This window comes from Armigeres subalbatus, chromosome 1 (genome assembly GCF_024139115.2).
Source record: "Armigeres subalbatus isolate Guangzhou_Male chromosome 1, GZ_Asu_2, whole genome shotgun sequence".
NCBI classification, from domain to species: Eukaryota; Metazoa; Arthropoda; class Insecta; order Diptera; family Culicidae; genus Armigeres; species Armigeres subalbatus.
Genome location: NC_085139.1, coordinates 202,668,846 through 202,684,481, shown reverse-complemented (window position 1 = coordinate 202,684,481; position 15,636 = coordinate 202,668,846). Strand labels below are relative to the sequence as shown.

Sequence of the window (15,636 nt, the reverse complement as noted above, 5' to 3'; positions counted from 1 at the left end):
GAGTAAGCTGAACGACCTGGCTGTATGCTTCCTGTGGCAGTTCTAATTATCAACGTCAACAAGTTTCAATCTTTTGGTGCCAAGATGCAAGAAGGTGGTTGGGATTCTCGGACCGGTTTCTTGTTACATCTTCCCTGAGCATAAAAGTGCATCGTGACGTTAGCTTCAAAAAAAAGAATGCAGAAATGATAATAAGGCTTGCAACTTTGAGTTAATAACTCGTGGGATAACTATTAGCACCGAAACAGATAGAGACTCTAAAAGCTTGCGAAAACGTATCTTGCGGTATGTTACACATGGTGGGTATGGTGAGTATGGTATGGTTCTATATGCGTATTTAGAAATATAACATTGTTGGTTTATCAAAATTCCTTAATGGAAATTTATTTAAAAAAAGTTAATCACAGATTAATCAAATAGCATAAAATTACAATTGTAATGGGAGTGGGGTGTTTACTACTTCATTCTGTTGCTTTCAGCAAGCAATGAGGAGAAAATAATATTCTCGTCCATCGGATATCACATTTTTGTAGAGATCCGAAATGACATAAGTCCTGATTGAATAAGAACGAATAAGTAGTTTTTATATTTTTATTTATTTGAACATTATCTTACAATGTTGCAATATAAGCATCTGATACCACATGACGCTTCTTTTCATCTTATAGTCAACTAGTTTAATTATCATGATGTTACAACTTTCCTAATCATATGCACCATCATGTTGAACATATATTTATCATTACACGTCTTCTGGCGAAACATTTGTTTCCACTTCAAATGCACTCGCTAAATTTTCTCTAAGACTTTTGAAAAGAATCCTCATAATACTTAAAGCAAAAACCTTCTCACATTCATCTCATAGGACTAACGTCCCTCACACGTGTGCGCTCGTCTACTGCTGTGGCTTGTTCAGTGCGAATCGGGACCCGAGACTGGACAGCGACTTGGCTCCCGTTGTTGTCCGCGTTGCTCTGTTCGTTCTGTTCGACCGCGCTGCGCTCTGCTCGGGTTCTTTCCAAGGGGATGAAAAGTGCCTTCGACTGAATTGATAGTGTAAGTTGCATGGCGGATGGGAGGTGGGAAGAGAAGGAGAAGAAGTGATTAGGGCGGGGAACGAGATGAGCAGAGGAAAAGATGAGAGAAAAGGATGAGGTCGTTGAAAGAGAAGTAGAGAGAAAGAAAAGAGTGTGGTTATTTGAGAGAATATCTGAATATTTATTGAATTGAGAAACGAAGGTGAGATTGAAATTGATGATTCGTTAAATCATGCAGAAATTCAGAGTACAGCGTATTTACAGGTAAAAGTGATTGATAAAGAAAGAGAGGGTACAGAACAAGAAAGATAAGAACGGAGAAGATTAATGTTAATTATCTTTTTAAAGCAAAAACAACATTATCTGCAATTTTACGATAGCTGGGGCCTTGGCGGTCTTGATAGGCTGAAGCAGGAATATCTTCGTCGTCGTAGCTCTTGGATTCCTTCACTGAGGCTGTAAAGATAGAAGAGATATTTATTGTAAGAGAGTGGTGATTGATAGAATGCGAAATGTTTCACAGTTTTAGTAGATGGAATTCTTATCACCAGAAGTAGAGTCAAGAGGGGGGGATGATAACCGATGCTAACCATTTTGTCTTGAGGAGATGACCATTTAGAGCTACTAGACGAATAGCAGCAGCTCAGCTACACAACTACAGCACAGCTACGATGTGCAATTTTTCGCAAAAGTGACTCAATGTGGATTGCTTTGTCTTCGTTTGATATCGATGCCTTTTGTGTCTTACTAAATTTGTATAGTCCTTCCTTCCATACTTGTGTTTTGTATACTATGCATTCAATCCAATGTAAAAATTCCGAATCCACTTTCAATTCTATCCTGCATATTAAGTGTAAAAATTCTATATTCAAATTGTTAGGACTTCTAAATATAATACCCAAATTTTTATTTTTTGATCCATCATCGAAATACAAATAACAGTGAAGAATCAAAATTTTGGATCCTAAAATCCACCAAAATAATTCTCATATTCGTTCAATATTATCTGAAAATCCTATGAACATAATCTCATAAATCGATGGATTCGTGCAATACGGGCTTTACTCAAAATCTGAAAAATTTCAGAAATTACATTTTACAATTTTTGTTTGTATGTCCAAACTAACCCCCACTGGCTGGCAGTGATTTTATGGAAAAAAGCTGTTTGTATTACATAGTTTTACAGTCAGATTTTATCCGGGAGTAAGAAAGTGTTAGCTCTACTGCAGCTCCAGTGACCCAGTTTAGACTGCCTGGTATTTCATGCCCAGTTCGAGGTCACTTTTGCTCACATTAAGCCCCGCCTGTATATGCTATCGAATTGATAATCCATAAACAAACTTTCGGATTTGAAATCAAGCGCATATTTAGTTACCAGCGGTAAGATTTAATTATCATACTTAAATAATTCAAGCGTGAAGTTCTTTTGCTTTTCCAAACGGTGAATTTAAATTGGGGTGGATTGAAACGTTGTCAGCTGTCGGCCGCCATTGTTGTCGACCGCATCATCATTCGAAATACCGGCTAGATCCCGCCTGACTCCCCACCGCGGTTCAGGACTGTGGCCCGCCAGAACCGTCAAGCCACCCGCCGGCTGCACCACCAAGGATCCGTCAGCTACATTGACCCGCAAGGCACCCGTCGGCTGCATCATCGTCCGACGACCAGTCGGCTATAGTCTCGACAAGAACGGTTGCCAGCAACATTTTGGTTTTTAAAGTCATGTAGAGCAACAATGGTTTTCTGACCGTAATAAAACCAAAATGTTTGAGGACCACACCGTTGCGCATCATGGGTCGCTTTACACCCGATGGCTGCATCACTGTCAGGCAGCGTTCCACATCATGTCCGGTGGCGACTTTCCCAGCCAGCGCATCGCCACTTTAGCCATCCGTAGCTCCCGCATCAACCGCTGACGGCCACCACGATCACGTTGGCCGCATTACTGAACAGCTTCCTGGCAGACGCATTCTGCAACGCAACCTGCCCCACCTCGCCACCAGTCACCCGCCGGCTACCTAACGTACGCCGTCGCCCCCCTGCTTTTGAAAGCCAGCTATTCATCCACCGTGCGTATTTGCCGTTTGAATAAAGCGTTGTTAAAATTAAAAAAAACACAGTTAGACCTTCAGTTCCAAAACCTCCCACCAGTGATCCGCAGCCTCCTCCAAGAGGCCTGAAGCCCCTTCTGAGGCCTCGGAAGCCTCCTCAGAGGGCTGGAAGCCCTCCAAAGCTAGGCCTCCTCAAGAGGCCAGGTGCCCCTCAGAGGGCTCGGAAGCCCTTCCAAGAGGCTGGAGCTCCCTCCAGGCTCGGGTCCTCCAGAGGCCTAGGAAGCCTCCAGCAGGCCCGAAGCCTCCTCCAAGAGCCAGCCTCCTCAAAGGCTGAGCTTCCTCAAGAGCTCTGGCCTCCTCAAAGCCTGAGCCTCCTTCCAAGAGGTCGAGCCTCCAGGCCCCGGAAGCCCAAGAGGCTCAGCCCTCCCAAGAGCCTGGAAGCCCCTCCAAAAGGCCTCGCAACCCTCCAAGAGGCTTAAGCCTCCTTCAAGAGCCTCGCCCTTCAAGACGTGCTCCTTCCAAGGCAGCCTCCTCAAGAGAGCCTCCGCAAAGCTCCTTCCAAGAGGCTCCTCAGCTCCCTTCCAAGAGGCTCTGCCACCCTTCCAGGCTCAGCCTCTCAAGAGGCTCAAGCCTCCAAGAGGCCTGGAAGCCTCTTCGGTTCCGGAAGCCTCCTCCAAGAGAGGCTCGGGCCTCCTTCCAAGAGGCTCAGCCCTCCAAGAGGCCCGGAAGCCTCCTCAAGGCCGGCCTCCTCCAAGAGCCAGCTCCTTCCAAGAGGCTGGAAGCCTCCTCCAAGAGGCCAGCCTCCTCCAGAGGCTCAAGCCTCCTCCAAGAGGCCTGAAGCCTCCTCCAGGCTGAAGCCCCTCCAAGAGGCCTGAAGCCCTCCAAGAGGCCTAAGCCTCCTCCAAGAGGGCCTGGAAGCCTCCTTCCAGAGGCCTCAGCCTCCTTCCAGCCCAGCCTCCAAGAGGCCTCGGAAGCCCTCCAAGAGGCTCGCCTCCAAAGCTCAAGCCCTCCAAGAGGCCTGGAAGCCCTTCCAAGAGGCCCGAAGCCTCCTTCCAAGAGGCCTCGAGCCTCCTCAGCTCAGCCCTCCAAGAGGCTCGGAAGCCTCCTTCCAAGAGGCCTGGCCTCCTTCCAAGAGGGCTCAAGCCCCTTCCAAGAGGCTCGGAAGCCTCTTAGGCTCGACCCTTCCAAGAGGCCTGAGCCTTCCAGAGCCGAAGCCTCCTTCCAAGAGGCCGAAGCCCCTTCCAAGAGGCCCGGAAGCCCCTCCAAGAGGCTCCGAAGCCTCCTCCAAGAGGGGCTCAGCCTCCTTCCAAGAGGCCTCGGAAGCCCTCCAAGAGGCCCGGAAGCCTCCTTCCAAGAGGCCTCGAGCCTCCTCCAAGGCTCGGAGCTCCCAGAGGGCTCAGCCTCCTTCCAAGAGGCTCCGAAGCCTCCTCCAAGAGGCCTGAAGCCTCCTCCAAGAGGCTCGCCCCCTTCCAAGAGGCCGAGCCCTCCTCCAGAGGCTTGAAGCCCTCCAAGAGGCCCGGCCTCCTTCCAAAAGGCTCGGAAGCCTCCAAGAGGCTCGTGCCCCTCCGAGCCCTCCTCCTCCAAGAGGCCTCGGGCCTCCTCCAAGAGCCCGTCCTCCCAAGAGCTGAAGCCCCTTCAGAGGCCTAAGCCCCTCCAAGAGGCCTCGAAGCCCTTCAAGAGGCCTCGGAAGCCCTCAAGAGGCTGCGCCTCTTCCAAGAGCTGAGCTCCTTCAGAGGCTCGGAAGCCTCCTCCAAGAGGCCTGGCCCTCAAGAGGCCCGCCTCCAAGAGGCCTGGAAGCCTCCTTCCACAGAGCCTCGGAAGCCTCCTCAAGAGGCCTGAGCCCTTCCAAGAGGCTGGCCTCCTTCAAGAGGCCTGGCCCCTCCAAGAGCCCGGCCTCCTCCAAGGCCCTGGAAGCCTCCAAGAGGCCTGAGCCTCCTTCCAAGAGGCCCGAAGCCTCCTCCAGAGCCTCGGAAGCCTCCTCCAGAGGCCCGGAAGCTCCTTCCAAGAGGGCTCAGCCCTCCAAGAGGCCTCAAGCCTCCTCCAAGAGGCCGAAGCCCTCCAGAGCTCAGCCTCCTTCCAGAGGCCTGGAAGCCCCTCCAGAGGCCCGAAGCCTCCTTCCAAGAGGCCGGAAGCCCTTCCAAGAGGGCTCGAGCTCCTTCCAAGAGGCCTAAGCCTCCTTCCAAGAGGCCTGGAAGCCTCCAAGAGGCTCAGCCTCCTTCCAAGAGGCTCGAGCCCCTTCCAAGAGGCCTGGAAGCCCTCCAGAGGCTCCGGAGCCTTCCAAGAGGCTCAGCCTCCTTCCAGAGCCGAAGCTCTCCAAGAGGCCTGAAGCCCTTCCAGGCCGGAAGCCTCCTTCAAGAGCTCGAAGCCCTTCAAGAGGCGAAGCTCCTTCAAGAGCCTGAAGCTCTCTTCCAGAGGCTGGAACTTCCAAGAGGCCTGAAGTCCTCCTTCCAAGAGGTGCTGGAAGCCTTCCAAGAACCTGAAAGCCTCTTCCGGCTCGCACCTCTCAAGAGGCTCAAGCTCTTCCAAGAGGCTCAAGCTCCTTCCAAGCTACAAAAAGTGATATGGTTCATTATAGGTGAACGCAGGGTTTATTGATTCCACTCTTTATGAGGAGCGTCACTTTGCTGAATCAAGAAAACAAACATACAGGTCCGATCTGAATCTAGGTAAGGAATCAACGGTCGTTTTGAACGGACCATGCAAGGATTCTCGCATCAAGGATGTCAAATTGTACGCGCCATCACCATATCTATAAAGCTTTGGCGGTTATCTTCTTGCAACGCACAAAAGAAACACTTCGGAAGCGTTTCTCGATGAAATAAATCTATTCTCTTTATGCGGTTGAAAGAGAAAGATGATTAAACAAGAAGAAATTAAGTTTATAGCCGCCAATTCTAGTTGACGTAATTACAGCTCAAGTCAGTTAGCCTTGTGAGCAAATGCGTAGATTGCAGTCCAGAGTTGTACAAAGTTTTGTCAGAGTCGTGAAAACATCATGTTGAAAGACCATCATACAACATATTTATAAATTTAGCCTATAAAATAAGTTATTGACAAACTATGAAATGATCTAACCCAAATTGCGAGATGGTTCAAACCATCCTTACAGGTTTACATACTGAATAAATTAATCCAATATTACTGCGCAAAAAGCATCAGCAATGTTAGGTAAAATAACCCGGGTGAACCCATCCTATTACTATTTATTGACACTTTATGAGATGCTGACTACCGGTTCTCCTACGTTATGATATCTTTTGGTTTCCGCATTAAAAAACCGTTCTTCCAATAAGTCACTAATTTAAAACATCACCCGAAATAATTTGATGACGATAGACATTAATTGGTTTATTTGTTTCTCCAAAGCTTCAAAAATGTCAATCTCAAGTTCTTTTCAAGCCAAAGCGTAGTAACAGTTTTTAGCGTAGATTAGAACACTCAACGCGGCCCGATTCGGTCCGCAGTTGAGTAATGGCTGTCAATCGTCACCTGGCATTCTAACGATCAAGACGGCAGCCTATTGGCTGGGCTGGCTGCTTCCAGTCTTAGACCACAATGAAGTAAAGACGGCGGCTAAAAACGCCATCTCCACTTGTCCGTTTGGTATGGAACCAGCAGGCCGACAACAACGCAAATCGCTTTTAATAGCACGATATCAAGGCCTTCTGTGTCTGTCTTGCGCTTCTATGGGCCCGCAGCACCAAGTAGGGACTATTATTTACTACTGGTAGTAGGTAAAAGGATATGCGATATGGGATTTTTAAATTAATTTTGGCTTTCTGCCGTTTTTCCTGGCGATCTATAAATTCCTGAAATTCAGAAGATTTTATTCTGAAATTTGAAGGTTTTTAGATTTCGGAATTCTGAAATTCAGAAAATTCGAATTATCACCTACCCTTAATAAAAGCGAAGCGATCAATGAGAATTTATTGGTTGAAAGTCCACGCTGGTTTGGTACGGGTCGAACGGTTAGCATGTTTCGTGTTTAGGCAAAATTTCTGAAAAGATAAAACCTCGCGAGGGTTTATGCGTAGGAGCATGGTCCACTAACTCCCAATAGATAGAACCATATTACATCCTAATTTTGAAACAGACCACGAACAGATAGAATGAAAGCAAAAGTTAATTCGATTCAAACAGCCAACGAGACACGACGTCGAGGGAATGGCAACTATTACGGCGTGGTCAACCGGTCGATTATGCAAACAACGCGCCGGTTTTCCTCTGGAACGATTTTTTTCTGCGCTTATGGTTGGAAATCCATTAGCGTTCGATTGATTGTGGATCTCGGCAATGACTGGGTATGATGGTTGCAGAGCGGAATGCAGTCCAATCTCTGTTTGGGATTGGCGAAGAAGGTGGACAAGGTGGAAGAATGCTTTCTGCTTACATGACCGACAAACGGTGAGGCTGTCCTCACTTTTACGAGCAATGCCTAGTCAAGATCTAATCGAAGAGGTCTGAGGTGGAGGTTGCCGTCCTGCTCAGGAAAGCCGGACGGTTTGGTTTGCATATTTTTTTCTTCTACTGAGTTGAATAGAGGTTGGCCGCTGTGCGCTTACCTGGTTTGGTGTTTTCGATTCGAGCCGACGTTTCTTTAAGCCGTTGAAGGTCATCGTTGCTGCGGAATGGACGAATGCTGGGCCGGATCTTCCTTGGAGCCTCGGTGGTGGTCGTAGTAGTGGGTGCTGGTCTGGCGGCTGCTTCTTCACCTTCCTCGCCTTCTAATTGTTCCATTCTTCGTCGCGTATTTCCTGAAATGGAAGTAAGTGTTTTATGGATAGAACAATAACAATCGAAATAAATTTAAGAATTTAAAGATTAGTTTTGTTTCTATCTTGATTTTTCAGCAGTGGCACAATGATAGAGAGATATAGAAAACGTCCCTTTAGCGATAATAATTCATTCAGAAGCATAATTAATGACTAGCGTGAGTACGACAACTGCCCAAGCCGCGAAGAGATGGAAATGTGTTATTCTAAAACACGCGTTCTATCAGAAGCTCAACGCATCCCGCAAAGGCTTCGTGTCGCGAAGCGAAATGTGGGATAATGATGGGAGACATCTTGACGGACAAACGTGTGGGGATCGAGGTGGATGTACACTACGAATACTTTAAATGGCGTTGAGAGTACAGGCAGGAAAGTCAAGGCAGGAAGGATATGACTCACGTCAGTTCAAGGACGATAGCCAACCAGCCATCTTGAGGGATGTTGGATGCTATCCAACAGCTTCTTCTTCTTCTTCTTATTGGCATTACATCCCACACTGGGACAGAGCCGCCTCGCGCTTAGTGTTCATTAAGCACTTCCACAGTTAACAACTGCGAGGTTTCTAAGCCAAGTTACCATTTTTGCATTAGTCGCGAGGCTAACACGAATACTTTTATGCCAGGGAAGTGAGAACTCATCCGAAAATTGTCTAGACCGGCGCGGAATCGAACCCAGCCACTCAGCATGGTCTGCTTTGTAGCCCGCATCTTACCGCACGAATATGAGGCTCCACTCCAACAGATAAAGACCAATAAAGCAGTTGGACCATGGGCGTAGCCAGGATTTGAGAAGAACTTTTTTTCCAAATCGTAGTTTTATAGTAGTTTTATTAAACACATGAATATTAACACATGAAACCAAATCCAAACCAATCAAACAATAAGATTAAAACAATAATGGATTTAATGCGTGATTTATTCTTCATCAGATATTTTTAAATAAAGTGAGAAAATACTAACGAACTTAGTATTCAGAAAGAATATTGAATCGGCTTTAATCTTCCATAAGTTTAAGAAAACTAGAACCATACATCTGAATTTCTAAACAAATCCTTTCTGATATATTATATAAAATAGGCTTTATCAAGTATAAGCTTTCTTCGAAAATTGCCCTGGCATTCTCATTCTGAAATTTATGGGATTCTTTAGGAATGTCTCCAGCAACTTCTTCGGCAGTGTTTTCTAGAATTCCACCATAAATTTTGCGGAAATCCAAAATTCCACCATTATTTACTCCAAGAAAATCTTCACGAACTTTATAAGTTCTGAATTCTGCAATAATTCAAATAATTTCGTGCTGTTTTCCATAATTTTTAAGAATAAGAATATTCGTGGAAATTCGCAGAAAACATTCCTAAGAAATTCACGAAAAATCTTCGAATCTTGTGTAAATTCCATAATTTCCGTGAATTCTGAATAATTTCTTGTGAAAACTTCAAAGATTCTCCAGACATTACCGGAAATTTATAGAAATTATAACGAAATGAAATTACAATGGAATTTTCGAGGAGTTCCAGATTATCGCAATGAAACCTGAAAGGATTCGGTGGAAACTTGATTTCCACTGGGAGATCCTCCAGGAGTTTCTCCGAAAATCCTCCTGAATTATGGCATTTCCACAAGAATTTCTCTAGGATTTCCTTCGAGAATTATTCCGGTAGTTCTATAGAGCAGTTCCTCTGGGAATTCTTCGAGGTCCTCTGATGATGATAATGGTCCAGCTACAAACCAACAAAGGTTTAATAGACAGATTTGTCTATAAGATGAATTCTTTTGTTTCGAGAATGCTTCTGGTAGTTTCCAGGGTTCCTTTGAAATTCGGAGTTTCTTCAGGATTCTTCCAGAAAATTACTTGAGAGTTCCTCCAGGAATTTCTATCAATTCATCCGGGTTTCTCCGGAAATTCCTCGAGTTCCACCAGCGTCTTCAGGAAATTATTCAGGCTTTTTCAGAAATCATTTAGCTTCTTCAGAAATTGCTGGAAATTCTCCGAAGTTCTTCGATAGCTTTCTGGGAGCTTCCGGGACTTCTAGGAATTCCTCCTGAAATTTCTCTGGAGTTTCCAGGAGATCTTACGAGCTCCTCCGAGTTCCTTCTGGGAATTCCTTCGGAGATCCACAGTTTCGAGAATCCTCTGGAGTTTCCCTGCAGTTCTCCCGTGTTTCTCTGAAAGGAACTCCCGGAGGAACTGCTCGCACGAGGAACTCCCGGGGATTTTCTATGGAATTTCCGAGAAATTATCAGAGGATTCTCGGAGGAACTGCCGGTGGAACTTTTGAGGAATTTATTGAAGAACTTCAGGAAGAATTTCGTAGGAATCCTGGAGGAACTCTCGTAAGAATTCTAGGATGAACTCCCAAAGAACTTCCCAAGAAATTCCTAGAGAAATTCTCGAGGAACTTCTGGAAATTTGTAGATAAATGCAAAGAAATGCTAAATGAATTTCTTTAAGAAAGCCTGATTGAATTCGAAGGAACTCATGGAACTTCAGAGGAACATCCGGTGGAATACCCTAGAAGAGAGAAATTTCTGAAAGAACTTCCAAATCCATTTCCGTGCAATTCCTGCCAAATATCATCCAGGAATTCCTGTAAAGTACCGAGAATTTCTTGGAAAAACTCCTGGAAGGCCCAGGAATCTCATAAGCACTTCAGAGGAATAACCACATGGAAGTCCTGAAATTCTAGAGAAGTTCCAAGGAATTTCAAAAAATATCTGAAGGAATTCCCAGAAATACCAGGAATAATGCAGACATTCCCAGATGAAATCATGAAAGTATTCCCAGATTAATTGCTGAAGAAAATCTCTGGGATGCATGCCTGAAGGAAATGCCGATTCTTCCTGAAGAAAGAATAGCCGAAGAAATATCTAAAGAAATCTTGAGAAGAAAAGATATCTTTAAGAATTTCAGAATTTCCTAAAAAATAGGGGTCAATGCATAAGGAGAATTACAATTACATGAGAAGATTTCGAACGATTTTAGAGAATTTGTGGATAACTTTCCGAGGAATTTAGTTCCAGAGCTTCTAGAAGGATTTCAAGGAGATTTTTATCGAAATGTTTCGAGTTGTTTTGAACTTTCATATATTTGGATCCTGGATGCCCTAATAAGTTTTGGGATTTTTGAATTTCAACACTTCATGTCTGTATATGATTGATCAAAGTGCCGTTTGAGGGAATTCATTTCAGTTCCGTTCAATATTTGACACTTAGGGGGCGATGGCCCCCTGCCCCCCTTACTGCCCATGGCTGGTCGGATGGTACTGAGCTGAGCTCATCAAGATGGGCCTAGAAAATGTCCACTTGCCTACACAACCGATAGTCAGAATCTGAAATGGAGCATTGAGGTGAAGGCAAGGTTAATTCCCACCTACAATAAAGGCGACAGCTGGAGGTGCAAACCTTAGCGATTTACTATCCAAAATGCCGCCTACGAAGTAAACCATATCATCCTCCGACGTCTGTCACTCTAGTGAATGAGTTCGGAGTTACAAGACTGACAAGCTTGATCCACTGCTTTTGCGGTTAAAGAAGCAATGTTTTCGATTCGGGCAGCGTGTTGATCCAATGATGATACTAGCGAACAAGCATCAGGTCTTGCTTCACATCCAGCTCATATCGTAAAACACTATAGAAATTAGAAACCACTCATCCTAGAATTAAGCTTGTCGTCTCTATTTCACTCCAAGAAATGATCTGCTACGGAAAATAAAAGCTCAAAACCATCTTCCTTCAGATTTAAATCTGATGGTGCGCGTCACCAAATCACAAAACAGAACATCGAACGGTTTATGTATTACTTGAACTGACGCTGTATCTTCGATGCTATCAATGTTAGCTGCAGTACAAAATATTGATGGAACGCACAGAGTCACTGAAGATATTAATGTTCGCTGATGCTACAACTGTTCTGAATACGGTCATCAGCTTCTTCGATGTGACAGGCAACCTTGTCCTAGATGTGCAGAGGTCATCCTATTGGTGAATGTGTTTAACCTAGAGAAGTGTATCAACTGCGACAAACGAACTCAAAATCCTGTCGCGGTCGACTATTCCTTCTTGGTGAAATGTCCGACTTCATCAAAAGGCGTAACGCACGTCAAAATTGACTTTCTACATAGCAGTTAGCGCCTTCGTTGTATGCAGAACATCACATGAACGAACTCGGTATCAGTCATCGGGATTTCTTTCTTCTCAGGTAACTATAAGATTGTATATGCCCGCCGAAGCAGGGATGACTACGTGAACTTGTCATAGCGATACCTCCATCTTGCAGACCTCTACCGCTCTATGTTCCCGTACCTGACCGGTGTAACTGACTACCGTCGATCGCCGACTGACCGCCGCAATTTCCTGCAAATTTACCCACCAATTAAACGAGTAGTACCTGATCAGCTATGAACACATCGAGGATACCCGTCAGACATCATGCACGCGTACAAAAGGATGAGATTGAGCATCGACTGCTACGCGCACAAAAATTTAGGCACCTCGAGTCTCACGAAGCTTGTGTACCCTCATTAATATTGGTGAGTCGCATTGAGACATCTCAATGCGATCAGCTCATGCGCTGTTTGCCATGGCAAACCTTGCAAACAACAGCGGAGGTGCAGCTTGGGCGGAAATTTTCATTCTAATATCGTCGCCTAAGTAACGCCAACTTGCATCCTTAGCGCATGAGATGAGTCTCTGAGACGTACATTGAGACATCGCCACTCAGTTATTTTATGCTCGTAGCTTTCTCGTCGCACAGAATCGGTGCTACGTGAGCTTTTGTAGCGCTCATGGCCACTGTCTCACCATGTATACACGAGAATTAAGAGACCTTGACTGATACGTTATAATTTAGAGATCTTCACCAAAATGTGAGAGGGCTACGCAAAGTGGGATGAGTTTACTCGCAACGTCTGATGCAGATTATGATGTGATTGTTCTCACCGAGACGTGGCTGAATGATCAGATATTCTCGTCCAGCTGTTTGAGACCTGTATACCGTATATAGGATAGATCGGAATGCTGAAATAACCGGAAAGAAACGAGGTGGCGGCGTTATTGTCGTGTTTCGAATCGCTTGAAATCTGTTGATGTTACGCTTCCTGCACATGACCAACTGGAGCAGTTGGGGTTCGTGTTTCTACTGCTTCGAACGATGTCGTATTGGTGTGATATATATACCCACCAGAATACGCTACTATCCTCACTACATTGAGCAGCATATTGAGTGTGCCAGTCACGTTGTGGGCTCACTTGGGCTGCATGATTCCCACCTTATACTTGGTGACTATAATCAGCCTGGACTCTGGAAAATGTCCCTACAATTTCTATACCCGACCCTATGAATCATCTTTCAATAGATCCAACTCAGCGCTATTGATTGTATGTCGGTGCTTGATATGAACCAACTAACAGTTATCAATCATAGTGATCGTATACTGGACCTGGTTTTCTAAGGAGAAGATGCTTCCAGTGTAGCATTACTGAGCCGATGAGCCACTGGTTGCATGGATGCATTCCATCCTGCTCTCCTAGTAACATTTAACTGTCGCAGAAGATACCTTTTATAGATACCATGGAACTTTCTCAGTTCAATTTCAAACTGATTTCTCCGCATTAAACCGTGCCAGAAAAAGATCTGACACCACTGTATACTGCCTGAAAATGTGAACGATGCTGTTAGAATCCTCACCGATACTGCTCTCGAGTTGTTTTGGTCTATGCTCCCTGCAACGTCGTACTAAGGTCAACCTTGTCGAACCAACGCCTGAGAATATTAAACGTAACGTGCTAGCTTCGGCCATATTCTGTCGGAATATAGTTACAAACAAGAGTTTCAGGTTGCTAAAGATATAAGAACCAACCGACTATTATATATCATATTATAGTGCGACGAAGACAAAATTCGAAGCGTAATCCATGCGCTTCGGACATTTGTGAATGAAAAGCGTAGAAATGGTTTTCCTCCGTTATGTCCTATGGTACTGAAACAGCATCATCTTCGGAGATATGCACTCTATTTGCAAGCCATTTCTCAAGCGTCTTCAAATGGCGGTCCGCGCAGCAATCGTAGCTCGCTCTTCGTAATGTCCCAGAGACTTAGGAATGCAGAACATCGTTTTCACTGAAGCGAATATTTGTGATGCTATCACCAAACTGAAAACATCTTGCCAACAGGACCAGATGGATACCACCCATTGTTTTCAAAAATGTGCCTTGCACTCTGCGCCCTTCATCTGCTATTTTAATCAATCTATGGCACAATCAGTATTCCCAGATACATGGAAGAAATCCATCCTTATCCCAGTTTTCAAAAGGCAACCGTGGCAATGTGAACAACCTCCGTATCACATCTTATGTGCAGGATCAAGTTACTTAAATTTGGTCTAATACTGTTTCATGAAGAAGGAATTATATTTCAAATGACTCAACATGGCTTTCTTTGCTGTTGATCAACAGTCACTAACCTGCGAATTTACATCGTTCTGTTTACGTAATATGGAATACGGTGTCAGTAGACACTATATACACTGATCTGAAAGCTCATTCGATCGTGTTGACCACAACCTTCTTCCTGAAGATCCAGGGATGGTGCTGCGCCAAATTTGTCAAATGGTTAAAATCATACCTGAATTAATCGACGTCTGTCTGTGAAGATTGGTGAGCTCAGTCCACTTCTCGAATTTTTCCGTGTTCAGGCAGAACTCAGACCCTTTGTTGTTTCCTTGTTCATCAATGATGTTTGAAACTCCAGAAACTTGTTGATGCTCTTCGCAGAATGGTGAATCAACGAGATGTTAATCAGTACTAAAAAATGCTCGGCTTATATCTTTCACCTCAAAAGAACCCACAATTGAAAACGATATTGAAGGTGAAAAGTCGCGAGAGAATCAGTTAAGGATCTTGTTCAACTCACCAAAACTGTCTTTTCGAGAGCATTACTCGTATGTTATTGCGAAAGCTAATCGAAACTGGATTTATCTTCAGAATATCAAATGAATTCAGGATCCGTACTGCTTGCGAGCATTGTATTTCGCTAAGTGGGTCTGTACTTGAATATGTGCTGTCGTGTGGAGCCCTTATTCTGAAAGCTGGACTTCGAGAATAGAAGCCGTCCAATCTTCGTTTTTCTGTTATGCGTTGAGGTATCTTCCTTGGCGTGACCCTTCAACTTACCATCATACGGAGTGCTGCCGTTTGCTTTGCGTAATGGACACATTAACTAGGGAGACGTCAGGTGGAAGAGTTCGTTTATACAAAAGTGATAAACCGGATATATTGATTCATCCAATTTGCTAGCTCAAATCAACATAAATGCTATCTCGTAACTTAAGACAAACGAATTTTAAGATTGGACTATAGACGCACTGGCTATGGCGTCAGAACGAAATACGTATAATGTGTTAGTTTAATAGTGTTTACAGTTTATTTGATTTTCTATAAGCACAAGTAATTTCAGATACGATTGTTGCAATTCAATGCATTTGCCTAGCTTAAGTTTTATTCATGTAGACAATGATGCCAGAACGTGTACCAATAACAAATAAATAAAAAATAAAAGCAACTGGAGCAAACTGTGAAGATTTTATGAACATCCAGTTCGTTCAAATCGCACCTAAGACAAGGGTGATGGACTTTGTGCCTGTTGTTCAACATTGTGCTAGAAGGTGTCATGCCGTGTAACATCCGGGTAATGATTTTCGACAGATCCAGTCAATTTATTTGTTTCTGATGACATGGACATTTGCGAACATTTGCAAAGGTGGCAGAATTTCATCCGCCT

At 44.6% G+C, this 15,636-nt stretch overlaps 1 pseudogene; it reads right to left on the bottom strand.

Annotated features, from left to right (window-relative positions):
* Window positions 1-895: 895 nt before the first annotated feature.
* On the bottom strand, window positions 896-15,072 carry LOC134206916 (uncharacterized; annotated as a pseudogene).
* Between the last annotated feature and the right edge of the window lie 564 nt (window positions 15,073-15,636).